Source organism: Pseudopipra pipra, chromosome W (assembly GCF_036250125.1).
Source record: "Pseudopipra pipra isolate bDixPip1 chromosome W, bDixPip1.hap1, whole genome shotgun sequence".
In the NCBI taxonomy this organism is placed as follows: domain Eukaryota; kingdom Metazoa; phylum Chordata; class Aves; order Passeriformes; family Pipridae; genus Pseudopipra; species Pseudopipra pipra.
The window spans coordinates 44,991,623-45,015,872 of NC_087580.1; the positions used below are offsets into that span (position 1 = coordinate 44,991,623).

The 24,250-nt window shown below is 42.0% G+C and overlaps 1 long non-coding RNA gene across 1 annotated transcript; it reads right to left on the reverse strand.

Moving 5' to 3' along the window:
• Nucleotides 1-339: 339 nt before the first annotated feature.
• On the reverse strand, nt 340-14,967 carry LOC135405128 (uncharacterized). Its single transcript, XR_010425747.1, has 6 exons — nt 14,775-14,967; nt 12,678-12,762; nt 10,964-11,085; nt 9,783-9,882; nt 1,380-1,486; nt 340-455 (listed from the first exon to the last, which is right to left on the reverse strand). It is a non-coding gene; the product is annotated as an uncharacterized LOC135405128 (long non-coding RNA).
• Between the last annotated feature and the right edge of the window lie 9,283 nt (nt 14,968-24,250).

Here is a 24,250-nt window from a genome sequence, read left to right on the forward strand (position 1 = left end):
CCAATTTATTCTTCTACAGCAGAACATTCTGGAGACTTGACAGAAAAAGAAATAAGGGAAATTTTTTCATGCTAAGCCTATCAGAAAATACAGAAGGCTAAGAAGCAGCACACCTAAGACAACTGTATTCTAGCAGTGAATGACCACCATCAACCCTTTTTTGAAGCACAAATATCAAAAATTCTACTTCTCTGAAAAAAAACATTAAACAATTTATTTTGTTCATTAATTCACAGGAATAAAATCATATCCTTTTACAAGTTACTTTAATTGTATACCAACTCTCTTGTAAACACCATAAGTGATTAAAGTCAATGTTTATATACTAAAGGAGTACATACTTAGCAAGTATAATGGTCAAAGTGAAGAAACTTTGCAGAAGACCCTCAGCACCTTTTCAGCTTTCTTTTGGAGGAGGGGCACAAAGTGCAGTATCTTCAAAACTGAAGTCTAACCTGAAATCGACTATACGTAATTAAAATCCATCTAGAAGAACTGAGAAGGAGAACAGAAAAGTTTCAACATTAAGGTCACCAATTGGAAGTGTTAATATTGTTAACTGAGTTATGCAATATTGCCACTTTATATTGGTAAAATAAGCAGTAAACCTTTCATACTGAAATTTGGATTTCCTATAGTGTGTAAAAACCCAAGGTTACTCACATACTGAGTAGTGAACACACTCTTTAAAGGTCCACTTAAAAGCCTCCAATAAAGGGGAACCATAACATCTGTTTGAATAGCAAGTAAAAAAGTCTTTTCATACCATTAAGTATATTGGGGAGGAAATATTAAATGTCTATCATTGCAACATCCTTTGCATTCAGTGTGCAACTCCAAACACAAGGAAAGAAATCAGTGTATGGTACTAGTACTGTTTAAATAACATAAGATTATACATTGCAGCATAATTAATACTACATACATACATTCCTAGTATGTGCTGGTATATATGTTCTCAAACATATATACACCCAGTCACAAGTGCACTTCACACATCCTCTCAACCTCTCATCCATTTATTCATTCCCACTCACAGTATCTGAAGGTAGATTGCTATGTTATTTGGAGCTACCACTTATTATAGAAGCACATGCTAAAAGATCACGTCCACTGTAATCTCACAGCAACACTCAGAATGATCCCACAAAAACCAGGAAAAGTTAGTGCACACAGAAAATTAAGCTAAAAAAAGTCTGGAGTCTGTGAATTGGAGTTTCAATCACACAGTTAGTATAACAATCTCACAATTGTGAAGGCTCATTATAAGCTTTATAATCGATTAAGTTGCACAGTGCAAAGAAACATCCATTGACTCTTTTTTGTAAATGGAATGATGGAAGCCACATAGGTAAGTTCAATGGATAGTTCATATATACATGTGACCAGGAACACCCAAACCAGATTTTTGCTCTCAGATTAGTCATTCTGAATCACGATGTACTTCTGAAGCATCAGCTCTGCAAATTGGGCAGGTACGATTTGCCTGTAAAAGCAGAAATAAAAGAAAGTTTAATGCACTGACAAATACACTCCTTACAGTAAGTGTCTGCAACCCAGAAACAAAATGGAATTGCCACTTACAGCGATCAAGAGTACTCAGAATGGATACACACACACAAAAAAGATAAACTCAGCATGCACCTGTTTTCTGTTACTTTAGAGTATGTGAAAATAACCTAGAATTTTTTTAAACTCAAAGGAAAAATACAGTGGGAAGAGAAACCCACCACCTCTAGAGAAGCAAGACAGAGGTGGAAAAAAGTGCCCTATGGTAGGGCATCTGAGTCTTTCTAGCTCTTTATTATGAATCATAGCTTTTTAGACTCTCACTACCCTGTTATCCCAGCAGATGAGCAGAAGTCTATCATGAAGGCTTGGCCAAAATTTGAAAGCTGAGAGGGATGGGGAAAAAAGGGTTTTTAGTAACAGACACAACACAATCTGACTAAACAGCTCCAAAGCTGAACATGCAGAAAAGTTTAGCCTTTTAGTGAAAACTTATTGAGACTGCACCGATTCATAAAATAATTCATGTTGGAATGATCCTCAGGTGGTCTGTAGTTCAGCCTCCTGCTCAAAGCAGTCAGCTGTAAGGTTAGACCAGGTTATTCAGGGCTTTCTCCCATTAAGTCCAGGAAAGAGGCTGCACAGCATCTCTGGTCCCCTGTTCAACTACTTGTTTTTGTGTATTTCATCAAATAATTTCCCCTTCACATCTTAACATAACTGGTGTAAAGATGAATTAGGTGCACATAATGTATCATAAGCTGCAATGCATATCCTCTCTTCCTATTCCTTCAGTCAATCTAACTTTCTGTAACATAAGAGCTGCACAATGAACTGCAATTATCATAAGAAACATTAAATAGAAATATTCTAGCTGAAATGAACCACATTTAGAAGAAAAGGATTTACAGCCTGAGCCTTCAGGGTGAATACAGGTCATGTTTTCAAGTTTTTCTTTGGAACTATGCTTAAATCCTGCTTTAAAAAAAAAGATTTCTCATGTATTCCTTTGACTCAAGGAGTTAGGATATCAATAAACAATCAGATATTGTGAAACATGATAAAACTGAGAGCTGAAAAGACTGACAAACAAAAAGGATAGCCTCTTTCTTGTTATTTTTGTCCCATTCACTGTTTAACCTCTTTTTCATGAGTCTTCACCCTTATGTGACATGGATTTTTTTCTCACTGTAGTCTAATATATAAACACATAATTCATAATTCAGTAGAAAATAGGTTTTCCCTCATATTGCCTGGAAAAGTCTTTCTATGTAGGGTTTTATAACTATAGGATGGACAAAAATACAAATTTCATATATAGACATGTCAAAGTTTGCTTTGATGCCCTCTATTGTTGCATTACCAGCTTGTGATGGAATAGTAAGTTTTACTAAAATTTACCAATGATAATGTGTTCCCTTGCACAATTTATCAACATGGGATGTGAATTTAAAGCGCAAAAGTTATTTTACCCCACTCCCTAAACAGTCTAAAACTTTGCGTTGACATAGAGTAACTATACTCCCTTTAGGCTCAGATTACACAAATCTTTCAATTAAAGAGAAACCTGCCTAGTCGACGCTTATGCTGATGTATTTTTTCTAAAGTCAGTCATCCTTTAGCCAATACTAGTGTTAGAAGTCAGCAATTTCTGAACTTGGTTAGAAGCATCAGCACAAAACTACCTCACAAATACTACAGTTCATTTCAGATTACTAAAAAATTTTCGATTGCCAATCGAAAGTACTTAATGTAACATAACTGCCATATCGAGTCCAACCAAAGCTTCATTTAACCAAATACTCCAAACTGAACAGTGATCAACAGCAGGTTCATAAGAAAGAGTATACATGATAGAATCATAGAATCATTAAGGTTGGAAAAGACCTCCAAGATCAAGTCCAACCACTGACTGAATACTACCACACCCACTAAACTGTATCATGAAGTGCCATGTCTACTCATTTTTTTAACACTTTCAGGAATGGTGACACCACCACTTTCCTGGGGAGCCTGTTCCAATGCTTAACCACTGTTACAACCTGCCCTGCAAGGCAGGAGTAACTTTTGGTTTTTGCTAATAAATGCCTTGCAGTGAATTAAAGTAAATCAATACTAGATGATCAGCGTTTACAGATATATATAGGATTTCATTTTAGAACAATTTGGTAGCAAAGGGAAACATATGTAGCCATTTTGGTCGTTATTATCTATAGTAATATGGCAATATAAAAGCATAAATATATCACCCAAGAAAATGTGTAAGGGAAGAGAGAGAATGAAAGAGAGAATAAGACTGAAATAGAAAAGAGAGAGAAAGGATAAAAGTTTATAGTCACCACTCAGAGGTCTGACGAATTTGGTTGTTGTCGCTGTTGTTGATGTTGCTGATGGTGTCTTGATCCGTTGGGGAGTGGTAGGGGAAAGAAGTCCATGAAACATAAAGTCCGATGGGTTTATATATCCTCAGAAACCCTCCTGGTGCCTCCCTTGTGTGTGTGCAGGGGGGGCTGTTTTTGCATAGTTATGTTGGTTTTGCAGAGAGCTGGAGGTGCTGGTTTTTGCAAAGTCATTTTAGGCTTGGGGGGAGGGTGTGTGCTTCAGAGGCAGCCCTGCTAAGAGCTTAGGCCTTCTCCAGGGTAGTGGTGGGTGTGTGCACACGGGGGCCTCCTTTGACACGGCCTGGCCCATAGGAAATAAGCTTCACGCACCCGGAGATTGTCACTGGTCTCCTTTAGATAGGCATCACACACGCAGAGAAGCATCACACACCCAGTCACCCCCTGGGCCTCGACAAAATTAACAGTTTGTGGGCTATGACCTCCTCCCCTTAGCCTTTATCTTCACTCTCCTGGCTTCTTTGAAGTTTTCTAGAGTAGTAATATTTAAGGCAATTAAAAAAATCCAATTCCTCACAACCACTCTTTCAGTGAAGAAATTTTTCCTAATATCCAACCTGAACCTCCCCTGGCACAACTCGAGGCCGTTTCCCCTTGTCCTATCACTAGTTGCCTGGGATATTTCCCTGATGCACTTCCCTACCTTTCAGCAATTGGTGAGTCAAGTGCTTTTTAAGACAGATGCAATGTCTTTGCATCAACAACCTTGGGAGGAATTATTTTTCAAAAACTTAGCAACCTTCATGGAATTTCAGCATCCATCATGCCATGGGGTGTATGACATCCGATGGTCCTAATTCTCATTTTAGAAGAGGGAGCAAGTTATTTTTCCTTGTTCTTTACCTTCTCTCCATGCCACACGTAGAATCATAGAATATCTCAAGTTGTAAAGGACCAATAAGGATCATCGAGTCCAACTCTGTGAAGAAATTCCTCCTAATGTCCAACCTGAACTGCTTCTGGCACAGCCTGAGGCTAGGTCCTTTCATCCTGTCAATAGTTGCCTGGGAGAAGAGGCCGACCCTCACCTTGCTACAGCCTCCTTTCAGGTAGTTGTAGAGAGTGATAAGGTCACCACTGAGCCTCCTTTTCTCCAGGCTAAATGACCCCATTCTTTCTGGGGTTCCATGTCGCCACAGGACTTGCTTTTCAAGGCCCAAGATGGTGTTCCAGGCGGTGGTGTGAGGCACAGGGTGCATCTCCAGCCATCCAGTGGTTGTTTCCACCACGGTCAGCATGTAGCACTTGCCTTGGCAGGTTTGTGGGAGTGTGATGTAATCGATCTGCCAGGCCTCCCCATATTTATATTTTGACCATCGTCCACCATACCACAGAGGCTTTACCCACTTGGCCTGCTTGATTGCAGCCCATGTTTCACAGTTATGGAAAACTGGGAGATAGTGTCCATGGTTAAGTCCACCCCCTGATCACAAGCCTATCTGGATGTTGCATCTCTTCCCTGATGAGGAGAAAAATGCATTAGCAATGTCGATGGTGGCACAACTTTCTCGCCTTGGACTCCAGTTCATACTGAAGTTCCAGCAGGTATGGCACAGCAGAACTCAGTGGTTTGATCGAATCTTTTGAATATGTCTGCAGTATTGGACAGTATTTCCACAGCCAAGGTGCAAGTAGGGAGGAAAAAAGATGATCTTCATATTGCCCGAGCTGGGTAGTCACCTGAAGCACTGTTTCTTCTCCTTCTTTCATTGACATCCCTGCCAATGAGTAGGCATAAGAAAATGGCATGCTCCGTACAAACTTCCACCACAAGGCTTGTGTACACTGGACCTCCTCTGGATCCACAGGGGACTGCTTGTTATTTGAATCCCTATAGATTACCTCCAACACAGCTAATTCTCTCAGGTACTGGATACCTTGCTCCATGGCATTCCACTTTTCTCCATGCACTAAAAGATCATCCTTGAAAAGATACCTTTCCTTCACGCTTGACAGGAGTCGCCTCCAGAGGCTGAGAGTTTCTGTTCTCTTCCCAATCCCCTTGTCAATGCCTGCATCCCAGGACAGGGATCCCAGTTGCTTGGCTTCACTACCATCTAGTTTCATATCGTGGGCCACGATATCCAAGCATCGGAGCAGCCAGGTCACCAGAGGCTCACCCGACTGGTGGCTGAAATCTTTTCACATATCTTGCAGCTCACCCAGGGATAGGGATCAGGTGATTATCTCTGGCCCTGCCTCTTCCTCCTGTTCTGAAGACCCTACTTTCTCTTCATCCCTCACTAAGTGAACTGATTTGGTCTTGGATTTCTTCTTCTGTATAAGGGTGACTGCGACAGGCACAGGTTGTTCCTCTGGTTCCGCTGCAGTTTGAGTGGCCTTGATGCCTGTTGGTCTGCTTTCCTCCTCCTCCCCATGAGGGTGCTGTCTAGTGCCGAGCAGTGCCTGATAAATAGTAGCCAGGGCTCAGCACATTGCATAACTTTGCACCTCTCTGGAACTGCCACAGCATTTTTTTCAAATATTCTGCCACATTAACAGGGTCCTGTAGTTATTTGGGGGTGAACTTCCAAACCACTGGAGCAGAGAATTTCCTTCAAAAGCTTGCCCATTTTCTCCTACCTTCCATGCCACTCATGACTATCCACCCTCAGGGCAGATCTCTGAATGACCCACCCAGAAATCTCTTTTGTAACTCTAAACATGGTGTAGACCGCACTGAGGAGACCTGGCAGACCAAGCAAGAAAAGCGTGCTTTCCTTAACATCCAATGGGAATTCAAGATTCTCAAAAGCTGTTGTAACAGGCCTGAAGGAGGAAAAGGGGGTGAAAAGCTGGGGAAAATCATCCTCCCCCATTCCCCCTACAGACTGGGTACGATTATTAATGAATTCCCAGAGGTAGCACCCAAGGTAAGAGTAGGAGAACAGCACTGAATACACATCCCAAATGATCATTATTGTCCTTAATGTTATCATGTCTGTCATGGTTTGAGATAGTCCCAAAATCCAATTCCCTAGCTCCATCCCCCCTCCCACATCTCAACCTAATGTGAGATGGGTTTTTCCAGACAAAACACGCCAGACTCAAAGTGGGGGAAAGGGAATATATTACAATGACTGTACAAATAAATACCATATCACATTATACACATGATCACAACTATCTCTACCATGACATATAGTATTTACAATGGATCAGATCTCTTCTCTCCTCCAAATAAAAGTCCAGGAGGGAAAGAAGGATAGATCCCTTCCAGTCCTTAAGCAGTAGCATCTTCTAAGGCAGCAGGTTCTCCTCATCTCATGCATGCAGCAGTTGTGGCTGGCTTTCTGCCAGCACTCACGAGGGAGATATCCAAGTCTCTCTCTCGGCCCCATCGCCTCCAACCGAGGGGTCTTCTGTGGGCTTCGTAACCCCAGACAAGGTCGTTTCACCACGTCATATCACGAAGACACAGGGGGGTCTTCGTGACGGTCTGGTATCTCTTGCAGGGCCTCTGTGCCCTGTCTCTCAGGCTGCCACCGTGGCAGCAGTGCGAGGGGGAAAACAAAGTCAACTCCTCCCACATTCCATCTGGTCGTCCCGGTCCAGCACCCGGGACGCTCTGAGCTTCTCAACTCCTCTCTCTCTCCAGTGCTGCATGTCTAAAACTCTTCTCCTAAATAGGAGTCCATGTCCCTCTTCTCCAAGAGGGTCTCCAAGGGAGTTTTGGGGGATCTGGTACAGTCTTACCCCAAACTCTGTCTCTCAGCTGCTCTCTTTTTCTCCTCCCTTTCCAGGAGTCTTCTCTGCGGTGCTGCATGTTGTTTCTGCTGCTCCTCCAGTTCAGGTTCTTATCTCCTGGCTCTCTGCCACCATTTCTCTGGTCAGTGCCCACTGCTGCTCTGTGCCCATGGAGAAAACATCTCCCGGCATAACTACAGTTACCTAGCCCAGCTTTATGCTGTTCCAGGTCCCTGCAGCCCCCCAGCCGGGGCTGGGAGGGGGCCAGAGGCCCCAAGGGGCACAGAGCCCCTACCTCGTGGCTCTACAACATGGCCACCTCTCCTCAACCAAAACTACAACTCATCTCTTCCAGTGAGCTTGTGATATGTTTACATTTGTGCAGGAGTGCCCATTGGGCAGGACTTCAAAACTTCCAGGGGTTTCCACCCCTTGGGGTCTACCACTTCTCTTAGCCTCTGGGGGAAAACAAGATTCAAACCACGACAATGTCATAAACTGATATCACACTGTACAGCAACAAAGCAATTGCGATTCCTCTCCCTGCTCTGAAAAAGAGCACCATGAGCAGCACATAGAGGAATATATACCAGCTTAGTTGCCACACCCACATGAACAGACCAAGCAACATTGTGACCAGTGGCTCTGGACCTAATACAGCAAATGCTTAGATCATATTTGTTTCCAACCCACTCTGGGCAGATCTGTTGTTATCTCAACCCCTTTTTGCCCCACATTGGGCATCAATTAAGGCTGTCATGGTTTAGGAATGGTATTCCCCAATTTAGTAGTCCTGCTAAAACCACACCGCCGCTTGCTTCTCCTCCCCCCCCTCCCCCTTTGAAAGCACAAAAGGCAAAGATCACGGGTTGAAATAAGGACAATTTGCTGGAAACAGCAATGAGACAAAAAAACAAACAGTAACAGCAACAATATTAATAACAAAAGGTATAACATAAGGAAATGATTTACACATAAAATAAAACAATACCAGATCAGTCCACCCACCACACTTTCTCCCACCGCAAGGAATGTCCTTCTTCCTGGAAGCGATAGAGTCCCTTTCCCCACCCCTGGCAGTGACGTGTAGGGGTATTAAATAACATTAGGGTCTTGGCCACATTCTTTCCTGCTGATATGGGATGAAACCAGGGAAATTGGGTACACTAACCCAAAGCTGTTTTCTGATTACTTTTTTTTTTAAAATCTTATCGTTAATCATGATCCTCCATTAGCCACAAGACTACTGTCAATATTGAATCTAATACTTCACTTTATGCACCGGTTATTCTACTGTATATATGAGACAGTCATTTCCTTTACTTTATAAGGCCTAGAAATTATCAGGCTTAATTCAAGTCAAAAATGTGTATTCTCTGTAGGAATATATTTGTCAGCAAAGCATGAGAACTTTTTTATTTTTAAAACATATCTTAAAATGATGTAACATAAAATTGCATCTATAATTCTCTAGGAAATGTTTGACATGCTTCTTCACATAGTTCTGTGAAATATTTGATATTCCAACACAGACTATAGATAGATTAAACTAAGTCTGAATAGAATTGTTTAAAAGGTAAGAAAAGAAAGGAAGTAGGTCTGGATAACACAGATTATACAGATGTCTCCCTATATATATCACCGTCTAAACTGTATTCCTATTCTTCTCACCTGTACCAGTTCTATCCTATCTGTCAACTTATTGCACTGTTCTGCATCTAGGTCTTCCCCACAACTTGTTTTGAAAGAATATATCATAGCATGCACGAAGACGTAATTTCATGCTAAGGCCTTTTTTGTTTTCAAATCTCTCTCAATCATGTCTTAAAACTTATAAAGATAGATATATTTTTATTGGCCCAAAGAATTCAAATTCATAATGATAGGAAGGATTCTTATAGGAGCACTTTCTGCTATTAAAGATCATTCTTTTCATATTCCTTTTAAAATTACCCTATTTCAATTATTATTAAAAAGAAATATCTTTTTTTAATTGCTAAAAAGGAATATTTCTATAGTGTAAGGAGACAACAAAAAGAAGATAAATTCAGATTGTGCCCTGTTTTCTTACTTCAGACATTAAATATTAAAAATGGGAAATGAGATGAAATGCAGTAGAAAACTAAAGAAAAAATGAAACTACAAACTAGGACGTTATAAATTGCATTCAACACAGATTTTATTTACCTTAAGCCATTTATCAACACACTTGGCATGAAACTCGTGGTTACAGGGTAAGACTCTAAGTAGCTGCCTTGCTTCAAAGTCACACATACACACTACACACCTAAAAAAAGGACAGCAAATATCTATAAACTTTCCCATTTAATAGCAACAGGCAGCTTATTAGGTGTGTCTGCAAAAGTGTTTTTTAAAACCACTGGAGTATCTACAGTGATCAAACTTTTGTGGGTATAGATGTCCAGTGGACTAATGTAAAATGAGAATTTCTTTTGTTTTGTTTACCATGTTTTCAAATCCCAAACCAGACAAGGCAGTTCACTGGCCCAAGCAGTAAATAGACTGTATTACCATAATTCAAAATACTGGAGTTCATGCCTGCTGTTATAAACAGGCAGTGCAAACCCTATAGCATATTTCTTTCAGTTTTAACTTTAATTTTAGCTACATTAAAATAAAAAAAATCTCACAAAACTTGCTTTGAGTATTTCTGAAAGTCATAGTTGATTAAAGATCACACACATTTTTACTATGAAAAATTTCTCCTTAAATTAAATCTATATTCTGTCGTACATGTTTTATAAACACATTTCTTCCCCAGAGACATCATCAACTTAAGTTCTCTGGTATTTTTATTTTTCTTATTCCCTACTATGTTAAAAACAACATTGAAGATTGCTCTAACTGTAACATCAGAGAAAAAAATCTCTTCAGTTCAATTTCAAACATTTGACAGCACTGTATATCACTTTTGCTGCCTTCCACCTATACCTCATTTCTCTGTTATGTAGATTTTTCAAACAGAATTTGTCTTAAAAATAAGAAAATATAACTTTAAACCTCAAAGACTGTCAAAAGGTCTTTCAGAAGCACTTAAAACTTCAGTTATTGGAAAATATTTCAGTATAGGCTGAATTCCAAGTTATCTAGTATGCCAAACAAAAATTTGGAAAATTTTTTTAAAATACTGAATAACTAAATTTGGACATATAACTGAAGTGAGAATATGCAGAATTTTAAAGTCAAGATAAATTATATCTGATTTGAAAAATGGTTTAAGAAAATATATTTTTTTATTTGAGTGCTTTTAGAGCACTTGTGTTCCAGTATTTGCCTAGTTTAGGCTGTAGTCTGAAGGCATGGAAATAGTTATGTAAAGTATGTAATTTTGAAATAGATGTACTTACAATGTCTGCTCTGATTGATGATTGCTTGGATTGAACCTGTAAGATGGAAGTTGTTCAATGTCTGTCTTTGTCAGTCCTCGAGGTTTGGCTTCTCCTAGGCGTTCTGCCAAATTCAACAGTGCCTACGAAACAAGGAATTTGGACTTTTTAACATTCATTGCCACAAACAAGCTCCAGTTCTACTAGAAGTGATTTCTTCTGCCATGTCACGGATGGCACAAACCACCTCATCACAGAATATTCTGAGTTGGAAAGGACCCACAAGGATCATCAAGTCCAACTCTTAAGTGAATGGCCCATATGGGGATCAACCCCACAACCTTGGTGTTATTAGCACCATGCTCTAACCAACTGTGCTAATCAAGACAGGTTTTATCTTGCTTCTCTCTCTACAACTGCAAGTACTATGGAAAGATGTCTTTCAAAGTTTGATCATTGATGAATCCTTCTGAACTGCATAAGATAGTATTTCAGGATTTCCAAATATCCATGACCTAACTATTAATCACTCCTGTAGCTGTATTCACAGTTTGATACATGTTTTACTTTGGAAATTAATCCCCTTGCCCCATCCCTGACACAGTAGTGTGAGTAACTAGAAGAAAATGCTGACAAACTTGCTTTCTAGGAATATGCAATGAGCCTAGCTCTAGGTGTCCAAGAGTTTAAAGGGACAGCTTTTTACTCCCATTCCACTTCTTGGGCTAACTGAATTGAGACATGGAGATTTTATACTGAACCTTTGGAAACAAAGGCACGACATCAAACTGAATAGAGACACTTTCTGATTAAATTTTGTACTTATACAGGCAGAACACTGTTCCTAAGTGATCCTCATGTACATAATTTCTGCTCCTGCATGAGGGGCTCCAGAAAAGCATCAGTATAAACTTGATAGAGAACTGAACCACAGAGGTTAAGAGATTTGATGAAAGATGCGAAGAGTACAGATACTCAAATAGCCCAAAACCTGGAGCCCAACATGCCAGCTACAATATGATGCTTCTTTTAACTAGCACAAGAAGCATTATAGGACAGCCTCTCATTACACTGTAAATGCTATGCAACAGCATAGATACATATCTCTGAGCAGAATCAAGGAGAAATAGATACATGAGGAGGCGTAGGCAGCAGCTGAGGTTTTCTGAACAGAATCTGATGGGAATCCAACAGCCTGGGAAACAGCAAGGACAAGAGCTGGGATCAGCCCTCAATTATCTAAGACATTGAAATTTTTTTTAAAAATATGTGACTTGCTGTACTCTCCTTATTGTCAAGAGAAAATATATATTAAGAGATTCTTGCCAACAGAACATTTACCTGAATTCATCCTATAATGTTAACACTAATCTGTAAAGATAGCAAGGCACGTAAAAAGCACCAAGTTATAGCATATTCAAAAGAATAGGATATTTATGCTCGATATTTAAAAATCAAGAAAAATGCAAAAAGATGAGTCACGTCTAGAATGGAAAGTTGAGGAATTTAACCATCGCTAATCTGAAGGGATAGATTTGGGGAAAGGCAATAAATACAAAATAAGGGTGTTTCTAACATCCAGTGTTAGAAACCAGTATGGAAAAAAATGTTTCTACATTCTGTCTTCATAAACATTACATTTATTTAATCTGTTTTTTGTCTTTGAAAAACAAAAGACCATTTAAGTTCATGTATTAACATCTGCTCCTCGTGAATTTGTACTTCACACACCAACCTCGTAGTTTTCTACCTCTCCATCTTCCACATCCAACTCAAAACTGAAAGCTGGTCCAACTGCAGGTGGCACTGGAAGCACTGATCTGCCAGAAAAACAAACAACAGTTAAACTCAACATCTTCCTGAAGGAAAACATGCAAACATATGTCAGAGGTAGAGTTATGTTATTGATCCTTCTTAAATAAACAAATTCTAAGAATCAGTAAAAGGCTAAATTTGAAACTGAGAATTAAAAGAATTGAGAATTAAAAGAATTAAGAATTAAAATTGCATCACTTTTTGGTACTCGATGTATTGCATTTTTAAATTGCATGTATATTACTATGAAAACTTATACTTACAGTAAGGCTCAGTGTTATTACAGAAATTAATTTCTTGATAGCCTGCATCCCAGAGTTAATATTAATATTGAACAGAGTTTCTGGATTTAAATTTGACTTATTTAAATAGATAGACTATCAATAATAACCCAAGTTCACTTAGTTCCCCAATACAAAAGCATTCAAGCACTCAGAATAGAACAGGATAGAGTATTTCAGTTGGAAGGGACCCACAGAAATCATCTAGTCCAACTGCCTGACCACTTCAGGGCTGACCCAAAGTTAAAGCATATTATTCAGGGCATTGTCCAAATGCCTCTTAAGCATTGACAGGCTTGGGGCATTGACCATCTCTCTAGGAAGCCTGTTCCAGTGTATGACCATCTTATCAGTAAAGAAATGCTTCCTAATGTCAAATCTGAACCTCGCCTGACAGCTTTGAACCATTCCCACGTGTCCTGTCCCTGGATACCAGGAAGAAGTGATCAACACCTCCCTCCACACTTCCCCTCCTCAGGAAGCTGAAGAGAGCAATGAGGTTGCCCCTCGGTCTCCTTTTCAATAATGCACACAACAAAGATAATTACAATATAGTACTGGGCCAACTTCCACACTGACAGCAGACCAAACTATGCATTCCCATATAACATGGATTTGGCCAGAGAAGAACCTCTGCAGATATAAAGGGAAGAGCATGCAATTTTTTCTGGTTTTTTTTTTAAGTTAAAAAAACATCGCCATCCCAAAAAAGTAATATGGGTCAAAATTTAATGCACAATCATAGAAATCAAAAAAACACAGCACTATAAATTTATCAGGAATTATTGTGACACACAAGCAATCTTGCCTGAGTAAACAGGCAAGCAGCTATAACATCAGAGCAGACTTTGTCAGAATAAACAATGCAAAGTTTAAGAACTTCACTGAATCATATATCCTGGTGCTATTTTGATGCAAGTCAAACTGCGGAGTCAGCATCTATAGATGTTGTGGCAAAACAACAAATGATAAAGCTGGATTATCTCCCTGTCAATGACATCTTCATAAAAAAATCCTCATTTTCTAAGCATTTTGTATTAATTTCAAAAACAGAACCTACAAAGAACAATAAATTCCATGTCACACATCTAATCTACAGCAGATAGAATCTACTTTAAAAGGTTACTGATAATCCCTTAATGCTACTTCTACCATCCCTTCTCTTCCAGAAATGGTTAATCAAGTGCAGAAGTTAAAAAGCTGTAACAGATTATCAGTTCAGAAGAAAGAAACCCCCTCAAACAAAAAACCAAAACACACCCACACCCAGGAAGGCTCCCCTCATTATGTTTCAGTAATTAATTGATTTTGCTGGGGGGGGGGGGGTTGTGGGTTTTTGGTTTGTTTTTTTTTGGTTTTGTTTTTTGAGACTTTTTTTGTAAGTAGTGCTAGATCTTTATCCTACATAAGTAGACTTTAGGATGTAACCATGGGGTATAACTCAACTGTTATCAAAGAATCATGTGTAATCATTCTACACTGACCATCTTTAAGGAGATTTCAACAGAAAAAAGAGGCATAGGAGATGCCAAAACTACATTATCATCAAACCGTTCACTTGTACTAGTTTAAATAGACTGGAAACTTTAAATTTAGCTACAAGTTTCCTTATTCCTTGGGATTGTTTGAACTGTTTGCAACCTGTGGTAGAGCCCAAACATAAAAAAATACTGAGGGGATCAACTAGCTTACAGAGTTATTAGGTAGTCTATGAGTACAATGTGCTTTGGACTTACAACACATATGGTAATAGGCTGGGATGGTACGCATGTGGTGGTATTGGTTGCTGTGATAGGTATCTACTGTGCCCTGTGAGTCTTCGAGGCATAAAAGGTGGGTAAGGCTGTAAAAAGGAAGAAAAAATTCTTGTCTTATTTAATAATGCAATTAAATGAAAAGTGAGTGTTGAAATAAATTTTAAATAAGGCATTATCCAAAGAAATCCAGCCCTGTCCAAGACAAAAAATACCAGCCTTTTCAAAAAAATTGTTTTGACTAACAAATCTCATCAGTGACATACAGTTATACTATCCTGCAGGGAAAAAAAGTAACAATGCTAACCAGAAACCCTTGTAAGCTAGTGTCATAGTTTAGGAATGGTATTCCCCAATTTAGTACTGCCACTAAAAAGACCACAAACCACTCCCCTTCCCCCCTGAATGGGAGGCAAAACAGGGAAAGATCATGGGTTGAGATAAGAATAATTTACTGGAAACAGCAGTGAGATAAGAAAACAAACAGTAACAGCAACAATATTAATAACAAAAGTATGCAAAAAATAGGGTGATTCACATGCAGAAATTCTCATTGTGGACCCCGGGCAACAATGTACAACGACGGATGGCTTGCCTACCCCACCACGCTTTGTTCCACCAGAAAACAACACCCTTCTTCTTGGAAGCCAAAGAGTCCCTTATTTCCACCCCCCAGCAATTGATGTGAGGTGGTATAGAATAATTTCCTAGCCATGCCCACATGTCTTCAAGCTCCGCCTCCTCACAACTTCTGCAAAAATTAGCTGTCCTGGATGGAAGCAGGACATCATCCACCACTTATTCTATACCATCTATGTCATGCCCACATCCTACACCTTCCAACTATATATTTATATATATATATATATACACACACAAGCACAGGTATAATTTCATAGTCAATGACTGTCCCTCCAAGATATCTGTTGAGTTCATTTCATCCATGACTGTGAGTTCTATCTGTCCTAGATGTCTTCCAGGGCAGGAGGGCTGGTGTGCTATCAGCTGGTTGCAAGCTGCATCAGGAGCTCACAACTGATGTATCTGGAGTAGTCCATCCTCACTGTCCATGGTAGTTATGGCATACGGTGGCAGTGTCATTCAGCAACCAATATTATACAATTCAACATTACAGACTGTTCTCACCCAAAAATCAAATCCCCTTGAGTTTCACATTGTGTTTCCCCATCCCTCTGCATTACCTACCGAGTGCACCCAGGTTCTTGAGCAAATACAATCCCATGGATGGGTTTGCCTTTGCTTGAGGCAGGACTAATCAAAACTGTCTTCCCTAACACATTCCTCATATGCACCATGGGGGCTTTATCCCCTTCTATGTCATGTGGACATTTTGATTTGGCAGGGCCAGCTCGATTGGTAGAGCCTCTAGTGTTAACTAACCAGGTGGTCTTCACTAAATGTAGATCCCAATGTTTGAAGGTCCCACCACCCATTGCCTTCAAGGTGGTTTTTAACAGTCCATTGTACCGTTCAATTTTTTTAGAGGCTGGTACATGATAGAGCATATGATATACCCATTCAATACCATGCTCTCTGGCCCAGGTGTCTATGAGGCTATTTTTGAACTGAGTCACTCAATTCTTTCAGGGGTTCCATGTTGCCACAGGACTTGCTTTTCAAAGCCCGAGATGGTGTTCCAGGCAATGGTGTGAGGCACAGGGTGCATCTCCAGCCATCCAGTGGTTGTTTCCACCATTGTCAGCACGTAGTGCTTGCCTTGGCGAGCTTGGGGGAGTGTGATGTAATCAAATCTGCCCCATATTTATATGTTGACCATCGTCCACCATACCACAGAGGCTTTACCCGTTTGGCCTGCTTGATTGTAGTGCATGTTTCACAGTTATGGATAACCTGGGAGATAGTGTCCATGGTTAAGTCCACCCCTAGATCACGAGCCCATCTGTATGTTGCATCTCTTCCATGATGACCTGAGGTGTCATGGGCCCACCAAGCCAGAAATAATTCACCCTTTATGTTGCCAGTCCAGATCCACCTGAGCCACTTTAATCTTGGCAGCTCCATCCACCTGTCCATTGCTGTGATGTTCTTCAGTAGCCCAACTCTTGGGTATGTGTACTTTTACAGCCAAGTTCTCTGCCAAGGCGGCAATGTCTTGACACAATTCATCAGCCCAGATGGGTTTCCCTCTGCACTGCCAATTGGTCTTTTTCAATTGGTCTAGCCACCCTCACAGAGCATTTGCCACCATCCATGAGACAGTGTAGAGATAGAGTGCTGGCCATTTCTCTCATTCAGCAATATCTAAAGCCAGCTGGACGTCTTTCAGCTCTGCAACCTGATTTGATCCACCTTGTCCCTCAATAGCTTCTGCAACTCACTGCGTAGGACTCCATATGGCAGCTTTCCATTTTCAATGTATCCCTATGACACAGCAGGAACTGTCAGTGAAGAGAACATATCACTCTTAATTTTCTTATAACTGATTAAATGGTTGGGCCTCCTAAACACGTGTGACCTGCTCCTCCTCTTCTTTGGATGATAATCCAAAATTTTCACCTTTGGGCCAGTTTGTGATGACTTCCAAGATCCCTGGGTGATTGGGGTTTCCTATTCAAGCTTCCTGTTTAATCAGCATGATCTACTCACTCCACATGGCATCAGTGGTATGATGTGTGGAAAAGAATTTCCCTTTGAACATCCAGCCCAGCACTGGTAGTTGGGGTGCCAGGAGGAGCTGTGCTTCAGTGCCAATCACTTCAGAAGCAGTTCAAACCCCTTCATAAGCTGCCAGGATCCCTTTTTCAGTTGGGGTGCAACAGGTATCAGATCCTTTGTATCCCTGACTCCAGAACCCAGAGGTCATCCTCAAATCTCCCTGGGTACTTTTTACCAGAGACTCCAGGAATGACCATTGTCCCCAGCTGCAGTATAGAGCACATTTTTTACATCTTGTCCTGTCCTGACTGGCCCAAGGGCTACTGCATGAACAATCTCCTGTTTAATTTGTTCAAAAGCTTGTTGTTGTTCAGGACCCCACTTGAAATCATTCTTCTTCCAGGTCACATGATAGAGAGGGCTTACAATTGGACTGTAGTCTGGAATATGCATTCTCCAAAAACACACAGCACCTCAGAAAGCCTGTGTCTCCTTCTTGCTAGTTGGTGGGCACATAGCTGCTATTTGGCTGACCAGGTCCATTGGAATCTGATGATGTCCATCTTGCCATTTTACCCCTAAAAACTGAATTTACTGGGCATGTCCCTTGCTTTACTTTGTTTTATCACAAAACTGGCCTTCAGAAGGATTTGGATTATCTTCTCCCCTTTCTCAAAAAATTCCTCTGCTGTGTTGCCCCATATGATGATGTCATAAATGTATTTTAAGTGTTCTGGAGTCTCACCCTTTTCCAGTGCAGTCTGGATCAGTCCATGACAAATAGTGGGGCTGTGTTTCCACCCCAGAGGCAGTTGGTTCCAGGTGTACTGGACACCCTTCCAGGTGAAAGAAGACTGTGGCCTGCACTCTGCTGCTAAGCTAACGGAGAAAAATGCATTAGCAATGTCGATGGTGGCACAATTTTCTCGCCTTGGACTCCAGTTCATACTGAAGTTCCAGCAGGTATGGCACAGCAGAACTCAGTGGTTTGATCGAATCTTTTGAATATGTCTGCAGTATTGGACAGTATTTCCACAGCCAAGGTGCAAGTAGGGAGGAAAAAAGATGATCTTCATATTGCCCGAGCTGGGTAGTCACCTGAAGCACTGTTTCTTCTCCTTCTTTCATTGACATCCCTGCCAATGAGTAGGCATAAGAAAATGGCATGCTCCGTACAAACTTCCACCACAAGGCTTGTGTACACTGGACCTCCTCTGGATCCACAGGGGACTGCTTGTTATTTGAATCCCTATAGATTACCTCCAACACAGCTAATTCTCTCAGGTACTGGATACCTTGCTCCATGGCATTCCACTTTTCTCCATGCACTAAAAGATCATCCTTGAAAAGATACCTTTCCTTCACGCTTGACAGGAGTCGCCTCCAGAGGCTGAGAGTTTCTGTTCTCTTCCCAATCCCCTTGTCAATGCCTGCATCCCAGGACAGGGATCCCAGTTGCTTGGCTTCACTACCATCTAGTTTCATATCGTGGGCCACGATATCCAAGCATCGGAGCAGCCAGGTCACCAGAGGCTCACCCGACTGGTGGCTGAAATCTTTTCACATATCTTGCAGCTCACCCAGGGATAGGGATCAGGTGATTATCTCTGGCCCTGCCTCTTCCTCCTGTTCTGAAGACCCTACTTTCTCTTCATCCCTCACTAAGTGAACTGATTTGGTCTTGGATTTCTTCTTCTGTATAAGGGTGACTGCGACGGGCACAGGTTGTTCCTCTGGTTCCGCTGCAGTTTGAGTGGCCTTGATGCCTGTTGGTCTGCTTTCCTCCTCCTCCCCATGAGGGTGCTGTCTAGTGCCGAGCAGTGCCTGATAAATAGTAGCCAGGGCTCAGCACATTGCATAACTTTGCACCTCTCTGGAACTGCCACAGCATTTTTTTCAAATATTCTGCCACATTAACAGGGTCCTGTAGTTATTTGGGGGTGAACTTCCAAACCACTGGAGCAGAGAATTTCCTTCAAAAGCTTGCCCATTTTCTCCTACCTTCCATGCCACTCATGACTATCCACCCTCAGGGCAGATCTCTGAATGACCCACCCAGAAATCTCTTTTGTAACTCTAAACATGGTGTAGACCGCACTGAGGAGACCTGGCAGACCAAGCAAGAAAAGCGTGCTTTCCTTAACATCCAATGGGAATTCAAGATTCTCAAAAGCTGTTGTAACAGGCCTGAAGGAGGAAAAGGGGGTGAAAAGCTGGGGAAAATCATCCTCCCCCATTCCCCCTACAGACTGGGTACGATTATTAATGAATTCCCAGAGGTAGCACCCAAGGTAAGAGTAGGAGAACAGCACTGAATACACATCCCAAATGATCATTATTGTCCTTAATGTTATCATGTCTGTCATGGTTTGAGATAGTCCCAAAATCCAATTCCCTAGCTCCATCCCCCCTCCCACATCTCAACCTAATGTGAGATGGGTTTTTCCAGACAAAACACGCCAGACTCAAAGTGGGGGAAAGGGAATATATTACAATGACTGTACAAATAAATACCATATCACATTATACACATGATCACAACTATCTCTACCATGACATATAGTATTTACAATGGATCAGATCTCTTCTCTCCTCCAAATAAAAGTCCAGGAGGGAAAGAAGGATAGATCCCTTCCAGTCCTTAAGCAGTAGCATCTTCTAAGGCAGCAGGTTCTCCTCATCTCATGCATGCAGCAGTTGTGGCTGGCTTTCTGCCAGCACTCACGAGGGAGATATCCAAGTCTCTCTCTCGGCCCCATCGCCTCCAACCGAGGGGTCTTCTGTGGGCTTCGTAACCCCAGACAAGGTCGTTTCACCACGTCATATCACGAAGACACAGGGGGGTCTTCGTGACGGTCTGGTATCTCTTGCAGGGCCTCTGTGCCCTGTCTCTCAGGCTGCCACCGTGGCAGCAGTGCGAGGGGGAAAACAAAGTCAACTCCTCCCACATTCCATCTGGCCGTCCCGGTCCAGCACCCGGGACGCTCTGAGCTTCTCAACTCCTCTCTCTCTCCAGTGCTGCATGTCTAAAACTCTTCTCCTAAATAGGAGTCCATGTCCCTCTTCTCCAAGAGGGTCTCCAAGGGAGTTTTGGGGGATCTGGTACAGTCTTACCCCAAACTCTGTCTCTCAGCTGCTCTCTTTTTCTCCTCCCTTTCCAGGAGTCTTCTCTGCGGTGCTGCATGTTGTTTCTGCTGCTCCTCCAGTTCAGGTTCTTATCTCCTGGCTCTCTGCCACCGTTTCTCTGGTCAGTGCCCACTGCTGCTCTGTGCCCATGGAGAAAACATCTCCCGGCATAACTACAGTTACCTAGCCCAGCTTTATGCTGTTCCAGGTCCCTGCAGCCCCCCAGCCGGGGTTGGGAGGGGGCCAGAGGCCCCAAGGGGCACAGAGCCCCTACCTCGTGGCTCTACAACATGGCCACCTCTCCTCAACCAAAACTACAACTCATCTCTTCCAGTGAGCTTGTGATATGTTTACATTTGTGCAGGAGTGCCCATTGGGCAGGACTTCAAAACTTCCAGGGGTTTCCACCCCTTGGGGTCTACCACTTCTCTTAGCCTCTGGGGGAAAACAAGATTCAAACCACGACAATGTCATAAACTGATATCACACTGTACAGCAACAAAGCAATTGCGATTCCTCTCCCTGCTCTGAAAAAGAGCACCATGAGCAGCACATAGAGGAATATATACCAACTTAGTTGCCACACCCACATGAACAGACCAAGCAACATTGTGACCAGTGGCTCTGGACCTAATACAGCAAATGCTTAGATCATATTTGTTTCCAACCCACTCTGGGCAGATCTGTTGTTATCTCAACCCCTTTTTGCCCCACATTGGGCATCAATTAAGGCTGTCATGGTTTAGGAATGGTATTCCCCAATTTAGTACTGCCACTAAAAATACCACAAACTGTTCCCCTTCCCCCTTGAATGGGAGGCATAACAGGCAAAGATCACGGGTTGAGATAAGAATAATTTGCTGGAAACAGCAGTGAGATAAGAAAATAAACAGTAACAGCAACAATATTAATAACAAAAGTGTGCAAAAATAGGGTGATTAACATGCAGAAATTCTCATCATGGACCCCAGGCAACAATGGCGGATGGCTTGCCTACCTCGCCACGCTTTGTTCCACCAGAAAACTATGTCCTTCGTCTCAGCAACCAGAAAGTCCCTTACCCCTGCCCCCGGCAGTTGTTGTGAGGTGGTATAGAATAACTTCCCAGCCACACCCACAGGGCTCCAGGCTTTACCTCCTCATGGCTACTGCATGCATTCTGTCCTGGACAGAATCTGGACAGCTAGCTAGTAAGCATTTTGTAAGGCTTTGTATATGGGCTGGTTTGGACAGGCAGAACTTAAATAGGTGAACATGCTGCAAAACAAAAGCCAAGGGCTTTCAACCTGGTGCAACGCACTGTCTTTTGAAGGTGGTTGGGTAGGAATGAGAATTTTAAACAACATATACACAGGAGTTCTTTCACTGGTATAAGCCATGTAAGTCATTCTTCCAAGTTTGAGCCCTGAGACTCTATGAAGTAAGTCTAACCCTAAAAACCAACCACTCTGACTTTCCACAACTGTAGCCACTAATGAAATTCAATTGCGAAAATGTAATTTTTAATAAAATGGTTATAACTTAGAGCAAAGATCAAGACCTTGAACTCAGCATGCACGAGGGCATAGTACTAAAACAATACTTACTATTCCAAATGAAACATCTTGATGTAAAGGATCATGGGTTAAGAGTTGGATAGAAGCTGAGGAAGTCAATGTTGGTGGATGAGTTGATGGAGAGTAGGTAAAGCTTCCTATAGGAAGATGTTCTCCAAGCAGTTCTGCTTCATTCTCTATCCTTTGAAGTGGCTAAAAGAAACACAGGGTTTGTTGTATTAATAGAAAACCAGTTTTTAAAATTTATTTTTTAATACCAGAAAACCACAACTCCAATTATATGTTCTGAGTAGTTGTGGAAATTTTATGTAGTTCTACTGGGTATCTGTGGCAAGGTTTTGGTAGCGGAGGCGGGAGACTGCAGGAGTAGCCTCTGTGGGAAGAGATAAGGGGCTTCTTTGTGCCAGACATAACTGGTTCCAGTTGGCTCAGCAATGGACCAACCCACTGCAGGCCAAAGCTGAGCCAATCAGCAGTGTTTGTAGTGCCTCTGTGAAAAACTATTTAAGAAAGGGGGGGGGGAAAGCTGTATGGGGAGTAGGAGGGAACAAAAAAAGTGTGAATAGGAGAAGAATGAAGTGCTCCACGGCACCAGAGCAGATATTCCCTGTAGCCCATGGAGGACCCACTCTGGAACAGATTGATATTTCCCAAAGGAACTTTGGCCCATTGAGAACTCATCCCAAAGCAGATTTTCCTGATAGAAGAACCTACACTAGAGCAAATTTTTGTGATAGATTGCAGCCCATGAAAAACCCATATCAGAGCAGAGGAAAGGTGTGAAAAGGAAGGGGCAGCAGAGAATGACTTATATACTGACCATAATCCCCCACACCTCCTCCCTCTTGTGCCACTAGTGCAAGGAGAAGAATCTAGAGAAGAACTACTAGCAGTGGATGAGGATTGAGTCAGAGATTTATTACTTGAGAGAACTTGATTCATACAAGTCCACGGGACCAGATGGACTGCATCCAAGAGTTGATGTCCTTGCAAGGTTGCCATAATCTTTAAAAGGTTGTGGAGATAGGGGAGATCTGTAACAACTGGAGAAAGGCAAACATTGCATTCATCAACAAAAAAGGAGAAAAGGACAATCTGGAAAACTACAGACCAGTCAACCTTACTTCAGTCCCTAGGAAAATCATGAAGTCAGTCCTCTTGGAACATATTTCTGGGCATACGGAAGAGGGAAGAGTCAGCATGGCTATACCAAGGGAAAATCAACCAGATTGTCTAGTATGATAAGGTGATGATTTGTGGATGAGGGGAGAGCAGTGGATGTCATTCACCTCAACTTTAGCAAGGCTTTTGACACTCCCAAAATATTCTTGTATCCAAGTGTGGTGGTTTGAAAAACCTTCTCTCTGAGGTAGTAATGGTTTGCCCCACTGATAATACTGGACCAATCAATAGTCCACGTGCACCCTACGGAAATTGCATACCCACAGAAACAGAAGAGAAGGTGGTGAAGATAGTTTAGAAGGTAGGTAGCCATGATCTGAGCCACGAGGAGGCAGGGGGCCAGTGAGCCCCTCTGGAGACCAAGAGCCCCCAGCCTTCAGCTGAGGCTACGGGAGACCTGGTATAGTGTCAAAGCTGGACCCGGTCCAGAGCTGGAAGAGTTTCCTTACTGTCAGCAGCATCAGAAGACATTGAAAAGCGGCAGCGGAGCAGTCCTGAACAGAGACAGCGATGGTTGAAAGCCAAAAAGATAGCCAATAGCAATGAGATAACGTGAAGCCGACTGAAAGACGCAGAGATGTTCCTGCAGGAGGGAGAGCTGGCAACAAAACAGAGGAAAACTCAATGGGGCTGTTTTGGGGTAAGACTGTATTACTTTCCCAAAACTCAGAGACTTCCTGAAGAGGGGTGGACTTCCAAACCCTTAGGGAGTCCCGAAATGCAGCAGCAGCTAGAGAGAGAGAGAAAGGAGCTAAAAAACCCGGAGACGTCCTGAGAGCTGAGCCAGGACGGAATGTGGAGGAGGTGGCCGTGCCCTCTGCTGCTGCTGCTGCTGCTTCTATCATGCTGGCGAGCTGAGACAGAGCAAAAGAGCTTTGGTTAAACTGAACTGAAAGCTGCCTTCAATGTTCTAAACCAAGAGGAGTGAAGATCTACAGGGAAATCCCCCGAAGGCTC